Source organism: Myotis brandtii, unplaced genomic scaffold (genome assembly GCF_000412655.1).
Source record: "Myotis brandtii unplaced genomic scaffold, ASM41265v1 scaffold99, whole genome shotgun sequence".
Lineage (NCBI taxonomy): Eukaryota > Metazoa > Chordata > Mammalia > Chiroptera > Vespertilionidae > Myotis > Myotis brandtii.
This window is the reverse complement of record NW_005372121.1, coordinates 3,338,274-3,364,089: the sequence shown is the minus strand read 5'-3', so window position 1 is coordinate 3,364,089 and position 25,816 is coordinate 3,338,274. Positions and strand designations below refer to the sequence as shown.

Sequence of the window (25,816 nt, the reverse complement as noted above, 5' to 3'; positions counted from 1 at the left end):
TAAATTTGGGAGAAATAAAATAAGCATGCTCAGGTGAGTATCGCCTTTCTTCCTCTTGGAATTTAGATAGTCAAAGAATAATTACTCATAGATAATTTAGCCTATAAATTGGTAGAATCCTAGCAGCAGGTTATTTATTCAATATACCTTTGTTGTGTGCCTATGATATGCTAGGATATGGTTCTGTGTCTTCTCCTGCTACTCAGAATCACCTCTCCCTTTGGGGAGTTCTGGACCAGCCTCTGGCCAGGCTGATGCATTGTCATTGGTTTCTTAGCTTTTGAATCTGCTCAGAGGCAAAAGGCGGGTGCATTGATGAGCTAAGAATTCTTGTAGAAGAAAGCGGCAAGTACTCATGATCATGAATCATGAGACAAAAACAGGTAATTGTTTCTAAGGCATCTGGCCAATACCCTCGTAACTTAACCATAATCCATCCTAGCAAGTCATTCATGAAGGATTTTTAGTGATTACCCTGCTAATTCCAGACTTTTGGCAAAAGGCCTTAGGAAAGAGGTCACTGCTCCTTCCTTGGAGAGTAACAACTTTTGTGTCTGGGCCCTGCACTTGCTTTTGTCAGTTCTCTGCCACTCAGGTAAAGTGGTGCCCCTTCACCTCTTATTACATCACTCTATTTTGTTTTGATTGTGGTACTTTTCCTCAGTTCTCTGTTTACTTGTCTAGGGTCTGACTCACTCCACTAATCTGTAAGCTCAAGGAGAGCAGGAGCTATTTCTGTATTGTTTATGGCTGTTTCTCAAGTGTCTGGAACCTGGTGAATAAATGAATCAAAACTCTATATTCCAATTGCTGGAATAAGAAAACAGGGATGTGTACTTGCAAGATCTAATTAGCAGTTACTCTGTGGTACCATTGCTTAACCCTGAAGCTGAGATATGCATCAGTTGTTGCTCCTGTGTGTGTCCCTAAATGTTCAACTACATTTTATCTACAGCATTTCTATTCATTGGTTCATGAATGCTCTACCAACAGCTGGAAAGTGTCTATAGTGGCTTATAAAGGTAACAGTCAACAGGTAAAAGATAAGAGCTGATAAGTAGCTGTGTAGGACTCAAGGGAAACCTTATCAAGAAACCATTGTTAAGGTGTAACTTTCTATTGTAATCCATGCAAGAACTGTTCCCCAAGCTTTTTTTCCTGCCCTTTGCTGAGTAAAGTTGACTTGGGCATTCAAAACTAATTTGAAAAAATTATTCAGAGTCTCAGAGCAATTTCTGATGGGACTGTCCAAAATTTTCTGAAATTTATACTCATTCATTTATGCACCATTTTCTTGAGGCAAAATTAAATTATTTCATTCTTACTTTTCCATTTCTCATGGTTCCTCATGACAGCACAAAGGTGGGTAGGAGTCAGAGGCAGCATCTGGAAAATTTTTTAAATGATATGTATAGAAGCATGGGCTGGTACTTTCTGGTCTTTTGGTCTCCCTATAAATATAAAGTGATCTATGTTGACACATTCTGAAGACCATTAAAATGAAGTAAACAAGGAAACTGGACTGGCATCTGCTTTAGGGTGAGGAAGCAGATGGCACCTGGTTTGTATGCAATTTTTGCTGGGTGTATTGGCAGTGGACTGGAGACTCACTTCACCATTCAAGGTACTGGTGAGTAACCAGGAATTGTTCTTTGATGCTAAATACTTTTCTTAAAGTCAAACCCATTTTGAATTTGCAACCTAAATCAATTTTACCTAGCAGAGGCAGAAAAGTCTCAACCCTGCTGTCCTAAAATACAGGCACAAACTTATCTCAGATAATTAAATACTCACAGCCACTGTGGTTGTGCCTGGTGCTGTTCTAAAACTGAAAGGCCAGGAAAAATGAGATTTAATCTAGAAATTCATCACAGAAGAGAGTGAAAATACAAAAATACAGCATTCACAACGCTGCCCCCCTTGAATTACAGGCACACACATAGACTTACAGAAATACACCAACATTTTAGTACCTGCCCAATCCACAACAAATCTCATCCCTTCATGTCCAAATGCATCTGGACTAGACTAAATTTAGGGTTGTCTTTAGTCCATAATATTAATTCCTTACTTTTGTTTACTCTTTACCTCTTAATGTATGAGTGTGATTTCTCTTATATTATTTCATTTGAACATTACAACTGTCTCATGGAGAAGGCAGATAGACATTCTATTCCCATTTTAAAGATGAGACTCTGAGAGTTTGAGCGATTTGCTAAAGATTTTAGAATAAGTAACTGGCAGAGCCTGAATAATGACTCCAAATTTCTGATTCTTTAACTCTCCACCTTTCCTGCACTGTTTCATGGCTTCTTGGATCTGATATATCTTGCTCCTGCAAGACTCTCATGAGTTTAAATTATGGAGATGTGCCAAGACTTCAGGCCTGGATGCTGGTCCAAGGCAATAATGAGCTTGAACTAAGTGGTCTTACCAAGGCTGCCCTGCCCTAGCCAATTTGGCTCAGTAGATAGAGCATGGGCCACAGAAGGATCCCAGGTTTGATTTCAGTCATGTACCAAGCGGGAGACAACCAATTGATGTGTGAGATGTTTCTCTCTCTGTATCTCTCGCTCTCCTTTCCACCCGCTCTAAAAATCAAAGGAAAGATATCCTCGGGTGAGGATTAACAACAACAAAAGACTGTCCAGGCACTGATCAGTCATTTTTTCTGGGAAGAACCCAGGGGCTCTGAGCTAGAACCCACAGCCTAACGGTGGATTTGAACTGCTCCATTCTAGGGGCGGCGTATCAGTCAGCCGGTATTCTCCTCGAACACAAGTCCAGTGAATTTGCTTCTGAGGGCAGGGAGTTACATCTCGTTAACTCCCATATATTTTTAAGGGCTTGGACCAAAGATCCAAGAATTCATGCAGGTACTTTCCATACAAATCAGTCTGCCCCATGCATGTTAAATAATTCATTCTCTTCGAGGAGACCAAACATGTCTGGGTTGTTACCATCTAGTCCTCATCTTTTAACGATATAACATAGCTCTGGGATATTCGTCTTAACAGAACCAATGGAAAATAAAAGCCTTGTGTCTTTCCTGTTCCCACTCCAACTGGTTATCTGCCTAACTGACCTCACAGATACCCCCCCTCCAAGTTTACAAAAGATACCTCTGTTCCACAGGCACAAGTCACAACCTTCTTATTTTCTGGTGAGAGAAGAACTCTCATTTATTGAGTCCCCAATATGTATCCAGCATTGCATTGCGTTAGGCAATTCAAGATCATTATCATTTCTAATTCTCATAACAGTCCTGTGAGGAGATCATTTTCCAGATTTTAAAAAAAGAACGGCTAAGGGAAATGAAATAACCCAAGCTCACAAAGACTGGAATTCCTGGTGGGTCTTCACATCTCAAATTCACAGTCCTTCCATTTATAAGATGTTGAGAACCCCAAAAAAAACTTGGCCTAGTGGAGTTTTGAAGGAGGAGGTCTTGATTTTTTCTTTTAGGTGAAGAGAAAAATTCAATCTCTCCCACCCTTTCTTTCCAATAATGCTGAGGGGGGAGGGTAGTGGAAGAAATTTAAGAGCAGCAAGAGCTCAGGTGAGGAGGGGGTACGCTTTCAGAGGGCAGGAAGCAGGTCTGAGTGGCCAGCTTTCCTCAGGGCCAAGTCCAGCAGAGGAGGGGCTGCTGACAGATGCCTTCTCAACACACCAACACTGCAGGCTTGCCTGGTCCTGCTTTCCCAGGGCAGAGAACGGCTCCCATCTCTGGCCCCCTCAGTCTCCGGACAGCCTGAGATACTGAAAGCCATATCGTGGAGGCTCAGTAGGCCAGGGAGGAGTTGAGAATGGCAGATAGCTTGGTGTGTGTGTGTGTGTGTGTGTGTGTGTGTGTGTGTGTGAAAGAGGGGGGGTAGCTTGGGCTCAGTAATGTAGGGGAGGGGTGGCCCGCTCACGTGACTTCAGGAAGGCGGAGACAGGAGAGCTGGAGAGATGACTGGCAGATCCGGGCAGGGGTGGGGGGGCTCTTTGAATAATTGAGGAGCTGTTCAGCAGCAGCGGCTGCCTCCAGCCTTCCTTTGCCACCAGCGCCCCGCATCACAGTGGGAGAGAGAGCCCGGCTGTAAGTGCGGACTGCCAGCAGCCAGTTCATCGCCGCTAACCCTCAGGTGAGTGAAAGTCCCCCTTCGCCGCAGTCTGTGCCCCTGCGCACCCCCTGCATCCCGGCTGGACCTCCGCAGATGGGATGATGTCTCTGGTTGAATGAATCAGGTAGCCCAAGCCACCGGGAGGGAGGAAGCAGGAACATGGCGAGGAGGTTGAGTGCTGCTCCCCCCACCTCCCGCCCAGGAAGGGGTCCCCTGGAAGGAGCAAGGAGCTGGGTCGGGGTCTCTCCCAGACTCTGGCCCGGAATGGGGCCCGGACAGCTTCCAGCGTCTGGGGACGCCGGACTCCGACTCCCGGGAGCTGCCAGGCGGGGCTGGGGCAGATGCAGCCTCACGGCGGCCAGGGAGAGAGGCAGAGGAGGGAGTCACGAGCAGCGTTCGGGCCGCTCGAGGCTCCACAGACGCCGGGCCCCTCTTTTCCTTCCCGTTTTGGCGCACACCCAGCTCCCGCAGCTCGGTTCTCGGGCTCGGAATGAGCCCACGGAAAAAAAGAGACGCTTTTCCGCCGCAGCCCGAGGGGAGGGCGGGACAACATCTGCCCTTTTACCTGCGCGCAAACTCTTCAAAGGGACTCCAGCGGAGCCCGGTGCCCTGACCAGGCCGGTGCGCTCCGGGGACATCTGTCCCCTGGGAGCGGTGACGCGCCGGGCGGCGAGGAGAACGTGATGGGAGAAATGTGGGGCGAGGGGGGGAGAGGGCAGCCCCGGAAAAGGATCCTCACCGCACTTATTACCCCGTCAGAGCCTCCTCTCTTTCCACATCTCAAAGCACATCAGTTTCCTACGAATCCAGGGGGCCAGAGTAGGGCAGTGTGGCCTGGCAGGACGCAGTCCCGAACTCCTCCTCCCCCCTGAACCCTCCCACCCCCACGGGTAGGTATTTTATATTGTGATTGAAGAATAAGATAGAAGTCCCAAAAGACTAGAAGCGAAAGGAAGGTCAAGGAAAAATGGGGGGAGACTGGAACAGCAAGCCTGCTCCTGACACTCCTGACCCCACTACCTGTGCAAAGCTTGGTTCGTGGAGATCTTAAACTGAGAGGTGCAGAGGAACCGGCTCTGGGGAAGGGTCTCTCACCGAACTCTGGAGCCAGTCACCGGCCAGATGGAGAAGAACCACAAAATGATAACCCGCCTCTCCCCCTCCTCCAGTCCCTCCTTTGGCAGGATAGCTCCCGGCAGGAGCCTGGGCCATAGAGCCCACTGCCTGCGTGGGCGCTGTCCGCGGTCCTGAAAGTTCTCCGAGGCGGGGAGCTAACGCCTCCAGAGAAGTGGCGGCTCACCTCTTGCCAGTATTTCCCTCAAACAGAAACTATGTTAGAACCAAATACAAGGGGTCAGGTAAAGGTGCCTTTGCTTCCCTCAGGTAGAGGAGCAAGGAGCGGGTGTTTCTCCAGGGTCCAGCTTAGCTAACTTCCGATGGGTATAAGATATGTGGTGCCTCTTCTCTTTCCTCCACTGCGCAGTGAATCTTTCTGTTGGCGGCGTTGGAGAAGCAGTTAGGAGTGCTATTCTAATAATCATTTCTGTGGCTTTGAGAAACCAGAAAATTGTGAGGTTACCCAAAGGAAGAGGCTGCATTAACGGAGAGACTAGGCTTTGGGCTATGGCTTTTTCTCTGTTCAGTACCCTTCTCTCCCTCAGGGCAGGCTCTTTACACCCTCTAGATAAGATCTCTAAGCATCCCTGCGTGTTTGTTTCTTTGACTAGTGTTTTATATTATGAGTAAGATGGGGAAAGAATTAAGCAAATTTAGAGAGGCAAAATTAAGAGGATATTTACTGAACACGTATTATCTGCTGGGTAATTTATCTCATTTAATCGCCATAAACTGCTAACCATAAATATCTCAGAGATTTAAAACAAAACAAAAACCCTGAAGTTAGGCATATCAAATCCACAGCTTGGATTAAAATTCAGGTCTGCTTAACTCCAAAGTCCAAATTATTTTTCATGCCTTCATTTTGGCATTTGGCTTTGGATAGCTATTATTGGGAAATATAGCAAGAGAATGTCAAAGGAGAAAGGGCTGCTTTCTTTTTCACACACACTATTCTCTTCCAATCTTTTCCTCTTTAATCTGCTCACCCACCCACTGTCACTCACTCCCACCCTTCCAACTGCTTTTGTGCATGCTGCTTGAGATAACACTGTTCACACAACTTGAGCTTCAAGATTGCAAAAAACAAGTCAGAGGACTAACACAGCAGGCTTGCCTGAAAAGCAGCAGAGCTTCAGGGAGTCTGGAGGACTAGAGCCCACTGGGTTTTCATAGTCAGAGTTTTAGGGCAGGAATAATTTTAAGGTCATCCAGCACTGTAATTTTCCAAGAAGGGGTATTTGGGGACCAGAAGATGGCCATTAGTCTAAGTCATGTGAATATAAGGATTGGAACCTAGTTGACTTGATTCCAGGGCCAGCACCCTTTCCACTACTCTCCTTGTGCCTCAAATACTCTTCCACGATGACTTCCTTGATTATCTTTGACAAGAACATCACCATCAATGAACTATATTCAGTAATATACCACAAATTCAAACATCTAAAATACAAGCAGCCCTCTTAGCTACTTTTTCTTCTTATTCTTTCCCCTCTGGTCTCACAATTCCAGCATTGTCTGACCCAATGTACCTGAGACATCTGACCCACTTTCCTTGTAACAGTTCTACCTATGGCAGCATCTGATAAATGGGGATGGCAATCTGGCATTTCTTGCCTTTATGTTGTCTATGTTTCATCTTTTATGATCTATTCCCAATAAAATAACTTTTCCAAAATTAATTACCTAAAGCATCTTCCTATGTTCTCAGAGGGACTTAAAAGATGTCTTTAAAAGATATAGGCAGAAATAAATAATCATTATAAGTGCTAATATCTATCAAATGCTTACTGCATCATAGACATTATGCTAAGTTCTTTCATAAATCATTTATTGAATCTTCACAATTCTGTCAAGTGGATAATTCCATTGGAGGTGATCCTAGAGTTTTAGTCCACTCTCATATACAGCAGAACCTGATGTCCTATTCATTTCTTTTTGCTCCTATTTCAGCCCACAGTAATATCTCACCTTCTTTAATTGAATTTTTGTAGCCCTAGTAATTACATTGGCAAAGAGAAAAATTTTATATTGAATTGGACAGTTCTAGTCTGCTTCAAATATGTAGAGTTTAGAAATTAAAATTCAATTCAAATAACACTATTCTGCTTTTATTCCTTAATAGTTACCACAACATATACCCCCATTTGTTATCTTTTACTTACTAGTAAAGATTCCCATAAGCCTTTTTAATGCACATACCAACATTCTGCTTCAAAACCCATCGAGAATCAATTAAGGCATAACTCATAATTAAATACATAACTTCTATTGTACTAGGTTATTTTGCAAGAATGCTGTTGCTGGGATGCTCTGGGCCCTGTGAACCAGAATCTTAAATTATCCAGAGCTACTCTGTTCCATATGGTAATCACTAGCCACATGTAACTAAGAATTCAGTTCCTTAATCACACTAGCCATAGTTTAAGTGCTCAATAACCATATGTGGCCAATGGTTACTTTATTGGACAGTGCAGATATAGAACATTTCCAGCACTGCAGAAAGTTCTATAGAACAATGTTGCTTTAGAAAGTGCTAAAAACATCCTCACAGCAATTGAGAATTTGGAATTGGGAAACAGACTTGGGACTTTGCTTTGAAACTTCTGCCAAAAAAGGAAAAAAAGACACATGTGCCTAGAACATTCCCAGAAGCCCAAAGATGCTCAAGACAATAAGGCTAGCAAAAAGAGCACATGTCTCATTGAAGGAGCTGGTGACCTCTGGGGTTTGCTTCATAGGGATTTTATTTTTTATTTTTATTTTTAAAAATATATTTTATTGATTTTTTACAGAGAGGAAGGGAGAGGGACAGAGAGTTAGAAACATCGATGAGAGAAAAACATCAATCAGCTGCCTCCTGCATACCCCCTACTGGGGATGAGCCCGCAACCAAGGTACACGCCCTTGACCAGAATCGAACCTGGGACCCTTCAGTCCACAGGCTGACGCTCTATCCACTGAGCCAAACCAGTTAGGGCTATATGGATTTTATTTTACCAACAGAGTAAAATGGTCCATAGATGGGTCTTGTTAGTTTCCTGAATTCCACCTTAGAAATAGCTTGAAAGTTATTATACAGAATGCAAGTTTATATATGTAATCACATATATATGCAACAACATATATATATGTATATGTATGTGTATATGTATATGCATCTTGTCTTAGTAAGTATAGTATGATAAATAGGGAAAGAATACAGGACTTAACGTTAAAAGTATGTGTGCCATTTACTACTTGGTGACATTATAAGATCCTATAGAGCTCAATTTCTTTATTTGTAAAATGTTGATGAGAATTGCTATACCTATCTCAAAGGGCTACAATGAGACTCAAAGCATAGGTATGTAAAAGTACTTTGTAAGGAGCATGTTTGAATCTGTAATGGTTGATAGTTTCATGTAGATGGTATAATAGAGCATATAACTGTAATAAACAAATAGGGTAGTGTTAACTAAATGCATTTGTGAATGTTTAAATTTCTGGTATAAGTGTACTTTGCTTTTGTTGTCATTTTTTTCAGTGAAAAGTGGAATGCCAAAGAAAATACCATTTGCGTTGTTGAGATTTCTGGTTGGTTAGGTTCTATGAATTGAAATATTGTTTATGGTTTAGTTCATTTTCCCCTGAACATTTCCTTTAGGATTAAAAAAAAACAACAAACACTAGGATGTCTCAGTAGGTCTGAAACAGCTTTTTCTTTGTAACTAATAGTTTTAAGTCGATTGTCAATAATTATCCTGTTATAGTAATAGGAGTTTAGAGAAAATATAAAAAGTATTGTGGATATTCCTCAATATGAGTGGGTAAGGGAGATTATTTAAAGAGATATTTTTACTAACTACTAATCGAGATGAGCTTCTACCCATCTCATGAGTATGGCCAAGGGCTCTAGATTCTATCTCTAGTTCCATGAGCTCTGGCAGGTTATTTCCTTTCTTAGAGACCTAGTTGGCCTACCTTTAGCAGAGACATACTCTCAGCCCTGATGCTGCTCAAGCATACCATTCTCAGGACTGTGTTGCATATGGAATTATATTACTAAAGGAAAAATTAGTGAGATTGTCAACTCTGGCCTCTAGTGGATCATGTTGGCGTTAGTAATAAACACCTTTTGTTGGGAGTCATGGTTTATTTATTTTATGGAACTTGTTTATCTGTTGGAAGGGCCTGGATTTTGGAAAGGGAAAAAATACATCTCAGAGATGAAAATAGTTTAATTTTTACTGTCTTTAGTTTGGGTGATTTCACCAATCTTATATCCAAGGAAATAAAGAGAACTGATAATGTGGCTTTGAAACGATGGCTGTAGCATGCATTCATTTAATCAATAAAATAATTGATTTTATTGGCACAGAAATGTTGTGGTCATGGGGTGTTTAAAACTCCTATAAACTTGGCACATGGGTGCTCAATAAAGATTGGTTGAATTCAGACCGTTGTTCCAGGTCAGTTCATGCCATGCAATCATCTAACAAGAAATGAATATTCCCTGGGGCATTTTTCTTTAGCAAACAAAACAGGAGACAAACACAGAAAGTCAAATCTAACCCTGACAAATACTCTTAGCCCCTCTGGGAACATAGGCAGTGATGGTCAAAAAAGACTGCATCTGAGAATTCTATCTTGCTTCCCTGCTCCAGGGAACAAGGGCTGTGTCAGCCCAAGAGTCTTGCATTTGACTGTGATGAGGCAACTTCATAAATACAATGAGTGAGTGGAGTTGTATGCTATTTTTCACTTTTACCTTAAAGAGGTACTTATTTCCTGGAGAAAGTATTTGATTGGCCTTCATGATTGTTGCAGGCAATTACTATTTCTAAATTCAGAAGGAACTTAGCTTAGAATGAAAGCACATGTGTTAATTAGAGAAGAGCTAGTGACATCACAGTCTGGCAGGTCACAGAATATTATCCTTTCCCAGGGATAATTGGGCCTCCCTTTAAGAGTTTTAACTGGTGATTATTGACAAAAGTGAAAGAAAAATAGATCATTCTCTCCTAGCAAGTCAATAAGCAAATGCCTGGAATTAACTGATTCTCGTTTGCCAAAGGCAAAATATTCCAACCCAATAAACTGTCCTACAAATGAGCAAGCTGATTTCCATGGCCTGTTCATTTTTCAAATTGCTTTTCTCTTTGTTTTTAATAATAAGCAAATTAAAACAATTACATCCAGGTGTTTGAACGTTCTAATGACAAAATGGTCTTCATGATTGTAAAGACTTAACTGTTCATTAGGGATTATATTTAAACAATATATTATTGTGCCAATATTTTAACAATCACATAACCCAACTCTCATTTTACAAACAGGAATTGAGACTAAGAACAATCACTCAAGTTAATAACAGAGGCAGAAGTAAGACTTCAGCCTCCTCTCTTGCAATCCACTGCTCTTTGCATCTATCTTTTAACATCACGCATCTTTTTATTAGGCATAAAAACTTTAGTCAACAAATTTAACCTCTTCCACCAAACTTTTACCAGAGCTGCTAGGAGTATAAAAGTGGATGTTTTTGCACTCCCAGGTAGCCCAACTACTGGTTAAGGATAGTAAACAGGTAAAAATTTCATGGATGTAACTATGAAAAGGATTTGAAACCCCAGAATCCTTGCTGCAAGAATTGGGGCAAGGATTTCACTCCTGTTATCTTCATCATCTTTACCTCTAAAATAAGAAATTTGGATTAAGTAGTGTTTCAGGTCCTGCAAGCTATAACATTCTATCATTCTATAAAATGGGGCCAAGAACTTAAATAATTTATATTCTGCCTCATTCAGCCCAAATAATAAAAAAAAAATCAAGGTTTTTAGTTTTTATGTTATTACTTATTTGTTGGAAATTCTGACATTTCTTTCTAGTATTTCACCCAGTAACAGTAATGATGCTGATTATTAGCTATTACTTATTTACATTTACTATGACCCTATAATGTCAGTAATGTTATTATCCCCATTTTACAGACAATAAACCTGGATATGAAAGTAGGTAAATAATCAACCCAAATCTATACAGCTAACAAGTTTGTGCTCTTAACCATCATGCTACACAGTCTCTTTGAAAATCATAAGTTTCTCAGATAACTGGTGTGTGCCATTTATAGGCTACTTAACACACGAGCTCCTTCTCTGAGGAATTTCCATTTTACCTACATGTTCTGTCTAGAAGAGCACTCCTCCACTGAGAAACACTGCTTGGAGTAATGTGCTGTTAATTTCCCAATGGATATGAACAGAGAGAATTTACTTATGGTCTTCTCCCCCAGTGAAATCTAGCCATACTCATGTGAGGTCTACAGCAGCTCAGAATCGGTATTGGACTTCCAGTAATTTTATTGAGAAGTAAAATATGGGGTCAGAGATCAATGGTTTTCAAACTAGCCCCCAGAAGTTTCTACAAGAAGCCCCCTCCAACTCATTAATCTCTCTGTGCTTTTATCCAGGGTTTCTCAACCACAAACAGGGGCTGTATGACTACCCCTAGGGGGCATTTGTAAATTTGGGGAGCTACTTGTGACTGTCACAGAGACATGGGCACTTCTGGCATTTAGTATAGTGGGCTCAGGTATCTGCACAAGGAATTGTCCTGCCCAAATCACCATTAGTGCTTCTGATAGATCATCTCCATGGTAACTTCTAGATCTGAAGTGATGTAAAAGACTTTCAGATCTTCAGATATTCTATTGTCTTCCCTGGGAAGACAGGTAGAGACAGTTTAATTTTTCTGCTTTTAGAGGGGCTTCAGTGACCTAGGAGGCTACAGGGCAGGAGAAGGTCTGAGGTAGTTGGCTGCGTAAAGCTGGGGAGGTGGTATCCAGTGACATCTACTGGATGTCTGTCTGTCAGGAGCATGCGTGACTCCAGGGATGGTTGGGACTAGATAAGTCAAGGGGTCTGTGGAAATTTTCTCTTGAGGAGCATGCTACTTTATTTCAAACTAGAGGCCCAGTGCACAAAACTCGTGCACTCGGGGGATGGGGAGGTATTCCCTCAGCCCGGCCTGCACCCTCTTGCAGTCCGGGAGTCCACAGGGAGCAAGCCATCAGTCAGACATCCTTAGTGCTGCTGTGGAGGTGGGAGAGGCTCCCACCACCACTGCTGCACTTGCCAGCCGTGAGCCCAGCTTCTGGCTGAGCGGCGCTCTCCCCTGTGGGAGTGCACTGACCACCAGGGGGCAGCTTCTGCATTGAACATCTGCCCCCTGGTGGTCAGTGCACGTCATAGTGACTGGTTGTTCCGCAGTTTGGTTGATTTGCATATTAGCTTTTTACTATATAGGATTATTGTATTATTTATTTGTATTACAATTGCAAACCTACTTTTGCCCACCCCTGTATACACTCAATGCCGTCACTCAGCTGGAGACTATCACAGAAAGCGGTGTGCCCATGAAGAAAGACAGTAGTGTCCATGGCTCCCAACATTTGATAATGGAGCAAAGTTCATCCAAAGTTCACTGTAAGTGGCAGATTATTAGATCATAATCCCAGAGACCTGAAAATAGGATGGATTTAAGTAAGATTGGGTAATTTGATGAATCTAAGTAATTGGATGAATTTAAGTAGTAACTAAGAGAATGCAAAAAGACAGCTCTCAAGCCATTTCTGCTTCGGAGGCAAGGTGGTTTTCCTGAATTGATCAGCATGGTGCATTTACTTTAGTATACACAAAATTTACAGTGATAGATATTTTTAGAAAATCAGTGAACTCACATTGTCTTCGGAGGAATAATTTTAAGCCAAAAACAGGTGGTATTTCAGTAAAAATTATATTGAAAAGATAAGTAAGGGAAAGGGGAGATAAATCCAAGAACTGGCGCCTCAGGCAGGACTTCATAGGGTTGTGGTTGTCTCACAGTCTGACCAGGCTTATTAGGTACAGAAACTCTATCCTATCAGTTCTATCAAAAAGTCATGTAGAACCCAACCATGCTGCCCCAATCCTGAGAGGCTGCCAATATAGTCACGTGCAATGGGGGATGCTTATGAGTGTTGCCCAGGTGATTCCCTTCCTGGTATTAGGATAGTGAGAAAACCAAACGAGTGATCAAAGATGACCTGTGAGCACCATCAGGATTAATGCAGTTCGACAGTTTCATGAACTGTGCCATCCAGTCTGCAACAGAGACTAGAGAATTCTCCCAAATTCTACCCAAGAACTCCTGTCAGGTTACTGGGATAGCTGAGCCCTTCAAATCGAGTGTCTTATTTATTTCCCCTTACTCTGGTGTTGGAGAGACTTTGGCAAATTCTTTTGGCAGATTCTGGAAACTTTATTTAATCTATGCAGTTTGTATCTACTGTTAGGATATTATTTTAGACATGTTATTATTTCTTAGCTCATGGCCTATCTCGTGTTTGTTACATGCTAGTCTCCTTTAGGGAGTTCTGGTAGATGCCCCAGTTTAACCACTTATCATGAATAAACCACTCTAGTGGTTGGATTCATTTCTGTAAGGGGCAAATCTCTTGGAATTTGTGCTGATTCTGTTTATTTCATCTTAGAGGGTACCATGATCTGACTTTGTTCTAAGAGACTGGGGTCTAGTTTACCCTTGTCAGAAGTCTCCGAGTGTGGACACTGACATTTGAAACTAACCGTTAGTCACTCTCAATACAGAAAACATGCATGGAGTGACTATGACTCATCCACAAAATGTCAAGGGAACCAAAGTCTGCCCATCCACAATTTAAAAGGTTTTTCTAAAAACCGGACAACATCATTGCTCTGAAAGAGGCCAAATAACCATTTGACTATTTTTATTTTTCCCTTGAGCTGACGGGTTATCCTGATTCCAAGCAGGCACAAACTACACAGACAGCTTGGGATTCATTTTAAGTTCTTTCCTAGTCACACAGACTTTGACACACTTTCTATTCCAGCATCAGAACACAGAGGGAGAAAATATCTGAATGAGTATAGGCTGTCTTGCCAGAAATAAATTCCTAATTCAGACAACTAAAATATGCCACTATAGGACTTAACTGTCAAAATAGAAACAAGACTTCCCTGTTTCAATACTATATCAGTGACTAGCCTGTGTTCTTCCTTCCTGCCCCAAGTTCATTACAAACTACAGTTATAAATAAACACTATGGTGGCATCACAGTGAATCTGAGAGCTGTCAATTGAGCATTATGATGTTATCTCTTTACATAAGTGATTCCAATATGACAAGCTGGTGCTCTTCTTACATTTTTTATTAATTGATTTGAGAGAGAGAGAGAGACAAAGAGAAAGAAACATTAATTTGTTGTTCCTAGAGAGAGAGAGAGAGAGAGAGAGAGAGACAAAGAGAAAGAAACATAAATTTGTTGTTCCCCTTATTTATGCCTTCATTGGTTGCTTCTTTTTTTAAAAAAATTTTTTATTGATTTCAGAGAGGGAGAGAGAGATAGAAACATCAATGATGAGAGATAATCATTGATTGGCTGCCTCATGCATGCCCCACACTGGGGATTGAGCCTGGATCCCGGGCATGTACCCTGACAGGGAATTGAACCATGACCTCCTGGTTCATAGGCCGACGCTCAACCACTGAGGAATGCTGGTAGGGCCATTGGTTGCTTCTTGTATGTGCCCACAGCTGTCATACCAGGACAATGCTCTAACCAACTGAGCTACCCAGCCAGGGTGTGAGTGTTCTTCTTCAAGTCAAGGATAACTACATCATAGTACTTGTGGTAATAGTAACAACAGCTCACATTTACTCATTTAATTCTATGAAGTAGGTATTATTATCTCAATACTACATATAAGGATTTTTTAATTTAAATGATCCAAGATCTCATAGCCAGAGACGGTTATGGTCAAGATTCAAATGCTGTGCCAACACCAAAGTCTGCCCATCCACAATTTAAAATTTTTTACTGCAAGAGACCAATCCTAATGTGTCTTATATGAGTGCATGAATAAGAATGACTTTGCAGCTTTACCTTCATGGCCTTATTGGAGGACTAGACCCAGAGGTCCAAAGACTGAGTGTGGGACTCTGGGCAAGTCAGACCTTTTCTAGGCCTCCATCACTCCATCTAAGAAAGAAAAAAAGAGTGGCTCTTTTAAAAAATTATTTAGTTATTCATTCAACAAATATGCTAAAAACTAAAGTTACAATGGGGAAAAAACATACTAAACACTATTAATAAAAAGAGGAACCACAGTTCAGGATATTGTTGCTAAAATAAAAACAATACTAGAGTTTGTGAAGGGTTCCATTCAAGATTGGTTGTTTTGGTTTTCTTTTTTTTTTTAATATGTTTATTGATTTCCGAGAGGAAGGGGGAGGACGAGAGAGATAGAAACATCAATGATGAGAGAATCATTGATCGACGGCATCCTGCACGCCCCATATTGGGGACCAAGCCCGCAACCATGGCATGTACCCTGACCAGGAATCAAGCCGTAATTTGACTTCCTTACTTTATTTTTCCTCCCTTCATTTCTTGTTTGTGGTTTTTTTGCATTACTTTCCTGATGCTGTATTTTTCCCCACTTCTGTTCATAGGTCCACGCTCAACCACTGAGCCAAATCAGCTGGGCTGATTTGCTTTTCTTAATTAGTGAAGTGATTTGAATTCTTCTCATATAACTGTCAAATAAACAAAATTACAGGCCCAATGGGCCAATGTAATACAAATTACTACTTACAAAAACAATGACCTATATCTTCAAGGTTCCTGTGAAAGGATTGTTAGGCAAATTTGCCCTAAACCGTCACTAATACACACTGTATCTCTAGACTTAAAATAAATTAATATTCTAGAACATTTAGTATTTTCATTTACCTACAGGAACTCATTTCTTTCTGCAAAGGCTGAGATTGTGTGATTAACCCAAAGCCAGAACATAGTTCAGGAAGACTAAAAAGCTATAATGGGAGAACTGATGGCCTGATGGCCGAAGGGATATTTATTAAGCAAAACAGAATGGGGATTTGAAAGTAATTTGAAAGGTCATTTTGTTCCATTTAAGAGAATTCTAAAGTTTAATTTTGCTGATTAACTAGAGCATATTAAGAAAAATGTTGAATGAGAGTAAAAACAAAAAATAAGTCAACAAACAAAGGAGGGGGAGGAAATTGCATTATTTTTAATGTACTTCCCCTTAAAGGGGAGAACTGAGGTGGGAGATGCCGCAGGAGCATTTGTTGGGCAGTGAGAAGAAGTGAGATGGACTTCTTTCCCACTAATCAAAGCTTTTACCAGTGACCCTGGGTTGAGAATAAGAGGCATCTCACACATAAATAAACAATTGGCTCTTTCTCAGCTCTGAATCATTCAATTTGGCCCCAATTTTCAGACGTTACTTACAAGAGGCAGCATCACGAAGCCATTAATTAATGATCCCAACTTTACCAAGCCTAGAGTTCTAACTTATAGTTAGGAAACTATTTGGAATTTTAAGGTGATTTTCTCCTTTTAAGACAAGGGACATCAAGCCTTTCCTAGCATAAACCAAGACCAAAACAAACAAACAAAAATCCTACGGAAAATCACTGTCATCAGAAAATGAAGTAAATTCTCCAGCCTAAATCTCAAAGTCAGCTCATATGCAGGGCTAATTTCTAATCAAAAAGTAGAAAAATATCCGTTGCCAATGGAATGTTTAAGGTATAACTTAAGGGTGTGACTGCGTCACATCACTCAGGGTGGCCCATTCTAACTTTGCTTTAATGTTAAAGCAAAGATCTCCGAGTTGGCTTTTTGGTCTCCTTAATGAACTCTATGGTGATCTTTACCTGAATTTGTTTGGGGCTCAGCTGCTTGGAGTTTTTTAGAGAAGTGTTTCATTACTAGCTCAGTGGCTATAAGATGAGTGAAACTCACCTCTTTTGGAACTTGAGTGCAGAGCTAAGGAAATTAGGCTTTAAGCCATAGGTAGTAGGAGCCACGGAAGGTTTCAGTGCCATGGAGTTGTGACCACAAGAGTTCAGGAAGGTTTGACAACAGTGAGAGGGATAGATGAGGGAGACAGAGGGTTGAAATCAAAAAGTCAAGATAGGATATTAAACTGGGGAAAATGTACCCCGAAAAAGTGTTTCATTTCTGTAGAATCAGGGGCCCTTTTTACTATTTCTGGGCTGATTTTGAACCATGTCACCCACATTTTGTTTAAGATGAGACAAATCTAAAGACTGGGCTGGGGGGAGAGTAGGGGGAGAGATTGTCCCTCTCTCCTTGGCTTCACACCTGACTTCAGCTGACAGGAGCCACTCTCCACTTGTGCTGAAAGGGTTGATGAGGACCGAAGTGCAGACAGGGGTAAAATCGGGTGAGCTTTGGATGCCTGGAACCAGAACAATGCAAGGAAATGCCCCGGGGAAATGAAGCTGGGATGGTGGACTCAGGTCGGTCCCTCCCCAGCTGTGTCCCTCACCTTTGCTTTTCTGAACCTGCGATGCCTCATCTGTAAGATGATTGCCATGGTTCTTTCCAGCTTGAAAATGTGTAACCTCAGCAGCATATTATTAATTTAAAGATGTATTTCATGGATCATGTTCAATTCAATTCCATTTCAGGGACCATTGTACAAAATGCCAGAGCTCCTAAAGGCTTGATTTCCTCACTTTATTTTTCCTCCCTCCTTTTCTTAGTGTGTTTTTTCCATTACTTTCCTGATGCTGTATTTTCCCCCACTTCTGTTTTTTTCTTCATTTCTAGTGGGAAGGGGCTGCTTCAATAGGACAAGAAGCCAAGGTTATCTATCTATCGACAGGACAGGGCCTACCCAGCCAGCTCTTTCCCACACCATTTTGCTGGTGACTCTTAGCCCTGAACCAGGAAGAAGAGGAAGGCGAACTCAGCCTCCCTTCTGATTCCTTGTTTTATCACTGTGGGTTTTTTTCTGCCAAGCTGCAGGCTCCCAAATATTCTAGGCAGCTCTTTCCCTGACTGCCTGTAGGCCAAGCAAGGTGACTGTTGTCACTCCCTTTCCTAGGAAAAGTAACAAAGGGGGAGGTGATTTGCATAAGTCTTGCTGTAGTTTAGCCTGACAATAACCACTGTGCACATGACACATACATGCGTAGCCCCAGACTCCTATCTGCAACTGCCCTATTTAACCTTGGCCTGCCCAAGTCCAACGGGTCAGCAGAGTCATGAAACCTCACCGCCAAGGAAAAGACCAGATCTTGAATTAGTCACTTATCTTCTGGTCCCTTGAGCTATACTGTTGCATTTGAGAACCATCAGCTCCCTGCCTTGCTCATCGCAGCTGATGCTGGGTTTCAAGTAGGGTCTCCCCTACTTTGCTATCCTACCCCACCCCCACCCCAGGCCAAGACTTTCAACACATTTCTTGGCTATTTCACTTCCTATGCCAGTCTGGTTAATAGTTCAAGGTCAACTGTCTCAAAAGAGTGAGAACCAGGCTGGTATAGGAAGTGAGAATCCATTTCTTCTGGTCCCCAGAGCTTAAGGAGACTAGAGTTTTCTCCTAACAATTCAGAATTCTACAACAAGAACCAGATTATTAGGTGACTAGAAATGCTTAAAAAATAATAAAACAGTTACTAAGAGAGGCCTATGTGGAACATGAACTACATAGAGCCCAAAGCTGGAAACATGACAAAAGACTTAGTTACCAAATAAGGGCTATAGCAAGTGCAAGTTACTCTTAAAATCAGAGGTAGCAGTTGGTCCAACCCACCTCCTAGAGTAATAACAATAATATCTATATTTTAATTTGATATTAACATGAACTAGCACAATAATCCTAGAAGGTTGGCATTATTATGCCCATTTTTTAGATAAAGAAACTGAGATTCAGGAAGACTGTAAACTTGTAACAGGTGGGGCAGTGGCTCTAACATGAATATGTCTGACTTCAGAGACTATGGCCTGTTTCTTCTGCAAAAGGATAAACTGTTAAAACTTAAACTTAATAAAATAAAATCAAAGCCAGCGAACCTCAGCAGACCTCCGGGGTCCTGGGACTATGGCCTCTAACCAGCAGTGTGACCCTCGGTACACCTTTTGGGTTTCCTTTTCCTTTTGCATGAAATGAGTGTCGGGTCCAATTATTTCTTCCAGTTTCAGCACCTGGGAGTGTACTTTCTAGTCCCTGCATGTCTCCTTCATGGGGTCCAGGAGCTAAATCTTAGCACAATAGACCTCTAACAACAGGAAGTGCCACTTCAGAGGCTCTGGAAATGACTCAGAACATAATTCTGTTCTCCAGAAGAACCTATAATTTATATGACTGTGATTACCCACTAGTCAGGCTGGCTTAGGTAACCTTCGCCACTGTTTATTACACCAGCATTCCACTCTCTTACGACACTGGAGAGAAGAACTGCACTCAATTTTTTGTCACCCACATGTTCAAAGGGGTAGTGAAATGGGGAGAAAAGATGAATATTACACACCCACACATACCTCTTATGTGAAAACGTTACAAGGATGTTAATAGGAGACAGAGCTGGAAATACTTACTGGCAAGGATTATTTAATTAAAAAATCACCAGGATTTCTAAATAGTGGGTGATTACAGTCTATCAGAGATTGAAGTTGATAGAGAGATAGATACTAAATCCAGTGCTGACTGAATGCAGACCAAAACCAAAGGAGGGACATGCGCTATTTAATGTGAAAATATGATATTCTGTTTGCGAAAGTTTGCTTTACACACAACCTTTAGGATCAAGTATTTGTTGAAGTGATGTGAGTTTATCGTTTTGTGTGGCCGGAGGCGCATTGGTATGAATCAATACAGAGGGCCTGGGTACAGGCGGGTGAGGGAGGAAAAAGGGAAGTGGAGCAAGATGTGCATGAGCCCCATTGCTGTTTGGAAAGGCATCATGGTGGTAAATATTGTATTTACTTAAAAAAAACCTGGAAGGAAGAAATGTATGCTCAAGACTGCATTACAGAAAAATCAACTGGTATATGGTAAATATTGTATTTACTTAAAAAAAACCTGGAAGGATTTTGCTAGAAGAGAGGATGACATTTGATGGACTTTTTTTAGTTAAACATCTAAAAATGAAGCTTTGTCTAAGCCATCTGGGATATCAATCAGCATGTGAACCATTAAAGGGAATTTGACAAACTAAAACAATATTTCTTGTAGCAAGGTTGGCAACCAGACAATGACAGAATGAGAAACATCTCCCAGAAGGAATCGGGGAATTTTATTACTGCTTCTGTGGTTTACTATGTCCTTACTCACAAATAACAACACATTATCAGCAATACGCCATAGATAGCCTTTTAAAATGTATACCACTTTGCCACTTGTCATCCATTATTTAATCCTCATCACAACACTGTAGGGTGAGCAGAGCAGATACACTATCCTTCTTTTGTAGACAAACTGAGTTTGAGGAAGGTAGAATGTTTTGTCTAAAGACACGCAATCTTTCTACAACAGATTTGTCTAAAACCCTGGACTTCTGATTCCTAGTCCAGTGATTTCACCACAGTATCACAATTGGATCTGAAGCTTGCAGTCTCTCCAACTATACCGGTTCAAGTGGAAAACAGTTTGTATATTTTGTATGAAGATACACACATAGCAATTGCCCACACTGGTGAGTTTGTGGATGCAAGAAGCTTGCTAGGTTCTGAATTAACCCCCAAAAGACCAAAACATCGGTTATGTCCCTAAGGAGCTGACCGCTGTGTGGCCTAAACTGTGAAAGGACTTAGGGTCACAAGCTGTATTTTCAGAAGTAGCATTAGCACCAATTAAGTCTTGGAGAATTAAGAGCTAAAAGCGTCAGAAGGAGCATGTTCTTGCAGGAGAGAGTGAGGGGAAGAAGGGTTATAAGACCCAGGAAATGGGTACTAATTTTAAGGACTTGGATTTGAAGGTCCATGCAGGAGGGACAGTAAATGTAGGCCCATGGAAAGAGGGGAGTTGGAACTGAGACCCTCTAGTTAGATCCAGGACCTTCAAAGGACCCCACTCTCAGTGAAATGAGGGACTATAAGAATCCTACCCATTGACCACTGATCATCATGGACAAGAAAGTCTTGCATAAGAAATCAAAACCTCAAGCCTTTCCATGAAAGGCTTTGGAGTCCAGAGTCATACTACTCACATGGTATAAAAATCCCAACCCTGAGGATTTAACATAAAAACTGAGCCACAGATTCCTATGAGTCATCTGATTTAAAAAATGCAAAACAACTCTAAAAGGATACTTCCACAATCCAGGCCAGATGGGATATTCAAAAGAAGACAAATTCCACTGATTAGCTCTCAATAAAAAAATTGTAAAACATATAAGGATATATTCCCCATGATTCAGAATGAGTAAACACAAAGAATTGGAGGTTAGCATAGAAAACCTGAGATAACCAAAAAATCTGAAGGAGACTAGAAATAGGTAAATTTAAAGTAATTAAAGAGCTAAAAGAAAAGGGGGAGGAAATCACACAAAAAGGATAAGATGTCATGAGAGAAAAAAAATAAACTGGTTTGAAAAAGAACCAATTGAATATTTAGAAATGAAAAATTATGGTCATTGAAATTTAAAGCTTAAGCAGGAGATTACACATAGCTAGAGAGAGAATCAATGAACTAAAAGATAGATTTAAGGCACTTGTACAGGATGCAGTAGAGAAAGATACAAGAGATATAAATATGAAAACACCATTAAGAGAATAAATGAGAAGGCCACACATTTTCAAATAGACATATTAGGAAGAGAGATCAGAGAAAATGTGTAGGCAATTTTTGTGCACCAGGCCTCTAGTTAAGAGAATAAATGAGAAGGCCACGCATTTTCAAATAGACATATCAGGAAGAGAGGTCAGAGAAAATGTGTAGATAACAAAGTTTGAAATCACAATTTCTGTGAAATTTCAAGAATTTTGTAAGTATATGAATTTTTGGGTGTATGTATAATCACCCGTTCTCAGTGGGATAAATAAAAATAAAATCATATCTAGACAAATGTAATAAACTTCAGAATCCCAAAGACAGGAGGAAAAATCTTAAATGTACACAGTGAATATATAAAAAAAAAAAACACCTAGAAAGGAATGACAGTTGAATCTCAGCACACTTCCCAAAAGCAACAGCAGAGACCAGGAGACAACAGGATAGTATGTTCAAAATGATGAGGGAAATGAATGTCAATTAGTGTGCTATACACTCTAAGAGTAAGGCTGAGATAAAGATATTTTTTAACAAATACTGAGTTAATCACTAAGAGGCCTTTAATGAAAGAACAACTAAAGAATATTCTTATAGAAGAAGGATATTGAACCCAGAAGAATCATGAACAAATAAAGAAATTTGGAAACTTGTGTGCAAACAAGTTTCTACTTGCCAGAAACAAACAAGTAAATAATTAGGATAATGACCATGGCGGTCGGGACTTAAAAATGAGGTGGGAATAAAATAGTAGGCAACAATAACGTTGAAGAGTGAGGGAAATTGCTAAGAGCAAAAGAAGTTAAAGGTACTTGTTTCATGCAGAAAGTAGCCAAAGATATTGACTAGCTTCATATTTTAAGTCAACAGTTAAGGGTAACTAACAAAAAGAATAGATTGTATGACAACCACATGAGTAGAAAGGAAAATTTATTCAGTACTATAGAAAAATAAGAAGCAAAGAAAAAAACATGGGAAATACACAACACAAAATAATATAATGGAAAGAAGTCTAAATATTCCAGTAATGCAATTTTAATGTATAGGCTAAAATAAAAGATTAATTGAATACAATGTTTCATTGGATATTAAAAACATTGTCTAACTATGCTCAGGATTTTCTTCTGTTATTAAGAAGAAAATCACAGCCCCACAGCCCCACAGCCCCGCAGCCCCGCTTGGCACCCTGCCTTGGCCTGGTGCCACCTGTTCACCTGCTCCACCATCCCGCTGCGGTCCCGCTCTCATCAGAACCCATTGGGGCCAGCAGCACCTCCACTGCCGCCCACTATGTTCCACGCTGCTCCCTGGTGGTCAGCGCATGTCATAGCGAGAGGTCGAACTCCTGGTCGAACTCCCTAATTTGCATATTAGGCTTTTATTATATAGGATGGGTGACTTAAAGCTTTATCCCATCTAAATTACCTCTTGAAACAAACTTTACATTAGCTGTCAGGAGTGGAGAAAAACAGCACTGGAGGTCTATAATTGCCATATAATTTTAGCATCTTCATTCAGGTTCTTTAAACCAACCTTCATCAGAAAGAAAAATCCCTTTTTAATTGTAGGATTCTGCCAGCAAAGTAAATGCAATAGTTTCAAGTCTCTTTGACACCATAGCAAAATAAACTTAGAAATTTTTTTAAAAAAGAAAAGAAAACCCACAAACCTGGAGAAGATATATTCAATGCATACAACTAATGAAAGATTAGTAAACATCATGTGTATTTTCAAATTTCTACAAACGTATAAGAAAAGAACAAACAACAGTAGAAAATGTGCAGTGGTGAGGAACAAGGAATTCACAGAAAAGAAAACCCGTATGGTCAAATAACACATGAAAAGACCTACTCAGCTAAATGAATAATCAGATACAAATTCAACCCATTGAGGCAAGTTCAAACCCATCATATAAGCAACAGTTTTGAAGTCTGATAACACTAGTTGTTCGTGAGGATGTGCAGAAACAAGAAGTCTTATACGTGTCTAGTTGAAGTATACATTTCTCCAACCACTTTAGAAAGCAATTTTGGCAACATCTAGTAAAGTTTGGCAATATCTAGAAAAGTTGCTAAGACCCCAGCAACTCCAACCGCACACATGGAAGGAGACATATAGTATACAGCAAGGATAGTCACTGTGGCATTGTTTGTATTCATTGTGAAAGGGAAACAACCGAACTGCCAGAAATAGGCCAATGGATGAATGAATTAGTATTTTCAGACACTAATATACCAGAGTTAAAATAGAATATCTAGATCTAGAAACAGATAAATCTCAAAAGAAAAATTTGAGTGAAAAGGTTGGTAATACGTTTAAACATTTTAAATACATATCAAACAATAATCTATGTGGCTTCAACTTCTGTGATGAAAAAAAGAAATGTTTTAAACATCCATGGGAATGATGCATACCATCTCCAGGACAGTGATTACCTCTATAGAATGTCAAAAATTCCCAAAGAGGTGCGGAAAGGAGAAATTTTATTCAGGTGAACAGTTTGCAAACCATGGAGACACAGCCTCTGGTGGAAAACCAAAAGTACCTTCACTGAGACAAGGGGGAGGCTGTCTTTCAAAGAGAAAGTTTGCCCAGTTTCCCAAATTTGGTCCATTTTATACAAATGAGGTTTTCAAAACATACATTTCTGATGGGTCTGAATTGTGCAGTTCTGATTGTTTGGTATCACGTGCTCTGATTGGTTGGTAAAAAGGCAAATGAGGATGTAATGGTGCCGTTCTGATTGGATGGGCCAGGTCTCAGTCCATTGATCACAAGAGGAGACCAGGAACTTCCTTACAATGGTTACTCAAGCAGAAGGAGCAGTGTAGGAGTTTGAAAGCTTAGTTTATGGCTTTTCCCAAAATGCAAAGTGCATGGGATACTTGTCAGCCACAGCTGCTAGACTCTGGTTATGAATTTGGGCCCTTTTAGTCACAATGAATCCCTTTAGACACATGTCTCCTCGGGATTCACACAAGAAAGAAGGAAGAGAGGAGAGTGGAGAGCCTTAGCTATTAACTGGTATCTTTTATTTCTTTTCAGAGAGAACGAAAGCAAACATGTTAAATAGAAGTGGCTATAATATCGCTTTCTATATTTTTGCCTATTCCAAAATCTTTCATAATTTAACTTTTATAATATTTGCTTTTAGAGAAGCAGCATTGTGCCTGGCCCCATATCAGAGCAGCAAGATGGCCTTGGTAAGGTCAGAGGGATTAAAATGTTCCCAACAATTCTGAAAGAGAGTGGAGTTCTGTGGAGGTTACAGTTTCATGACCAGAGCTAAAGGATGATAATACCATCAGCCCACGCAGGCAGGACTCTCACACAACTTGACCAACCCAATCCTAATCTTGCTTGTTTCTTCAGGATGAGATCCTGGCAGCTCAGCCACCAGTGCTTTGTAATGGAATGAAGTTCTTCCCAGTTACGACTGATCCCAATGAATGACTCAGGACCGAGAGAGGTGGCAAAGCCCCAGCCAGTCCTTCTCACCTCTGGATCCTGGCAGCTCAGCCACCAGTGCTTTGTAATGGAAAGAAGTTCTTCCCAGTTAGACTGATCCCAATGAATGACTCAGGACCAAGAGAGGTGGCAAAGCCCCAGCCAGTCCTTCTCACCGCTAAAATGCCAGTGGACTGAAGGGTTTTGGTTTAATCTAATTGTTAATTACGTATTGTGTGAGAGTAAAGGCCCACTTAATAAAACCAACCTCAGTGTGGTTTTCCAAAATCAAGAGAGAAAGAGGGAAAGGGAGAGACAGAAACTCTGTATGTTGTTAGTTTAGTCTATTTGCTTGTTTTTAATCCAGGTATTAGAATTTGTAATTTAAAAAAAAGATCTATGGCATTTAATTAGAACATGGATTAATCAATATCACTTTTTTAAATAGTGCAAGCTAATGAGTGTTCAGGGATTTAAAAAAAGATTTGGCAGAGAAAAATAACTAAAAATTACTCTGGGAATGCTACATGTCCTACATAA

At 40.8% G+C, this 25,816-nt stretch overlaps 1 protein-coding gene across 1 annotated transcript in view; it reads left to right on the top strand.

The window, feature by feature from the left end:
- The first annotated feature begins 3,912 nt into the window (after positions 1–3,912).
- SLC7A14 (solute carrier family 7, member 14) overlaps positions 3,913–25,816 on the top strand; it is a 103,616-nt gene continuing 81,712 nt past the window's right edge. The window contains exon 1 of the mRNA XM_005886572.2: positions 3,913–4,127. The gene's annotated coding sequence lies outside the window, so the exon portion shown is untranslated. The remainder of the gene's footprint in view (positions 4,128–25,816) is intronic.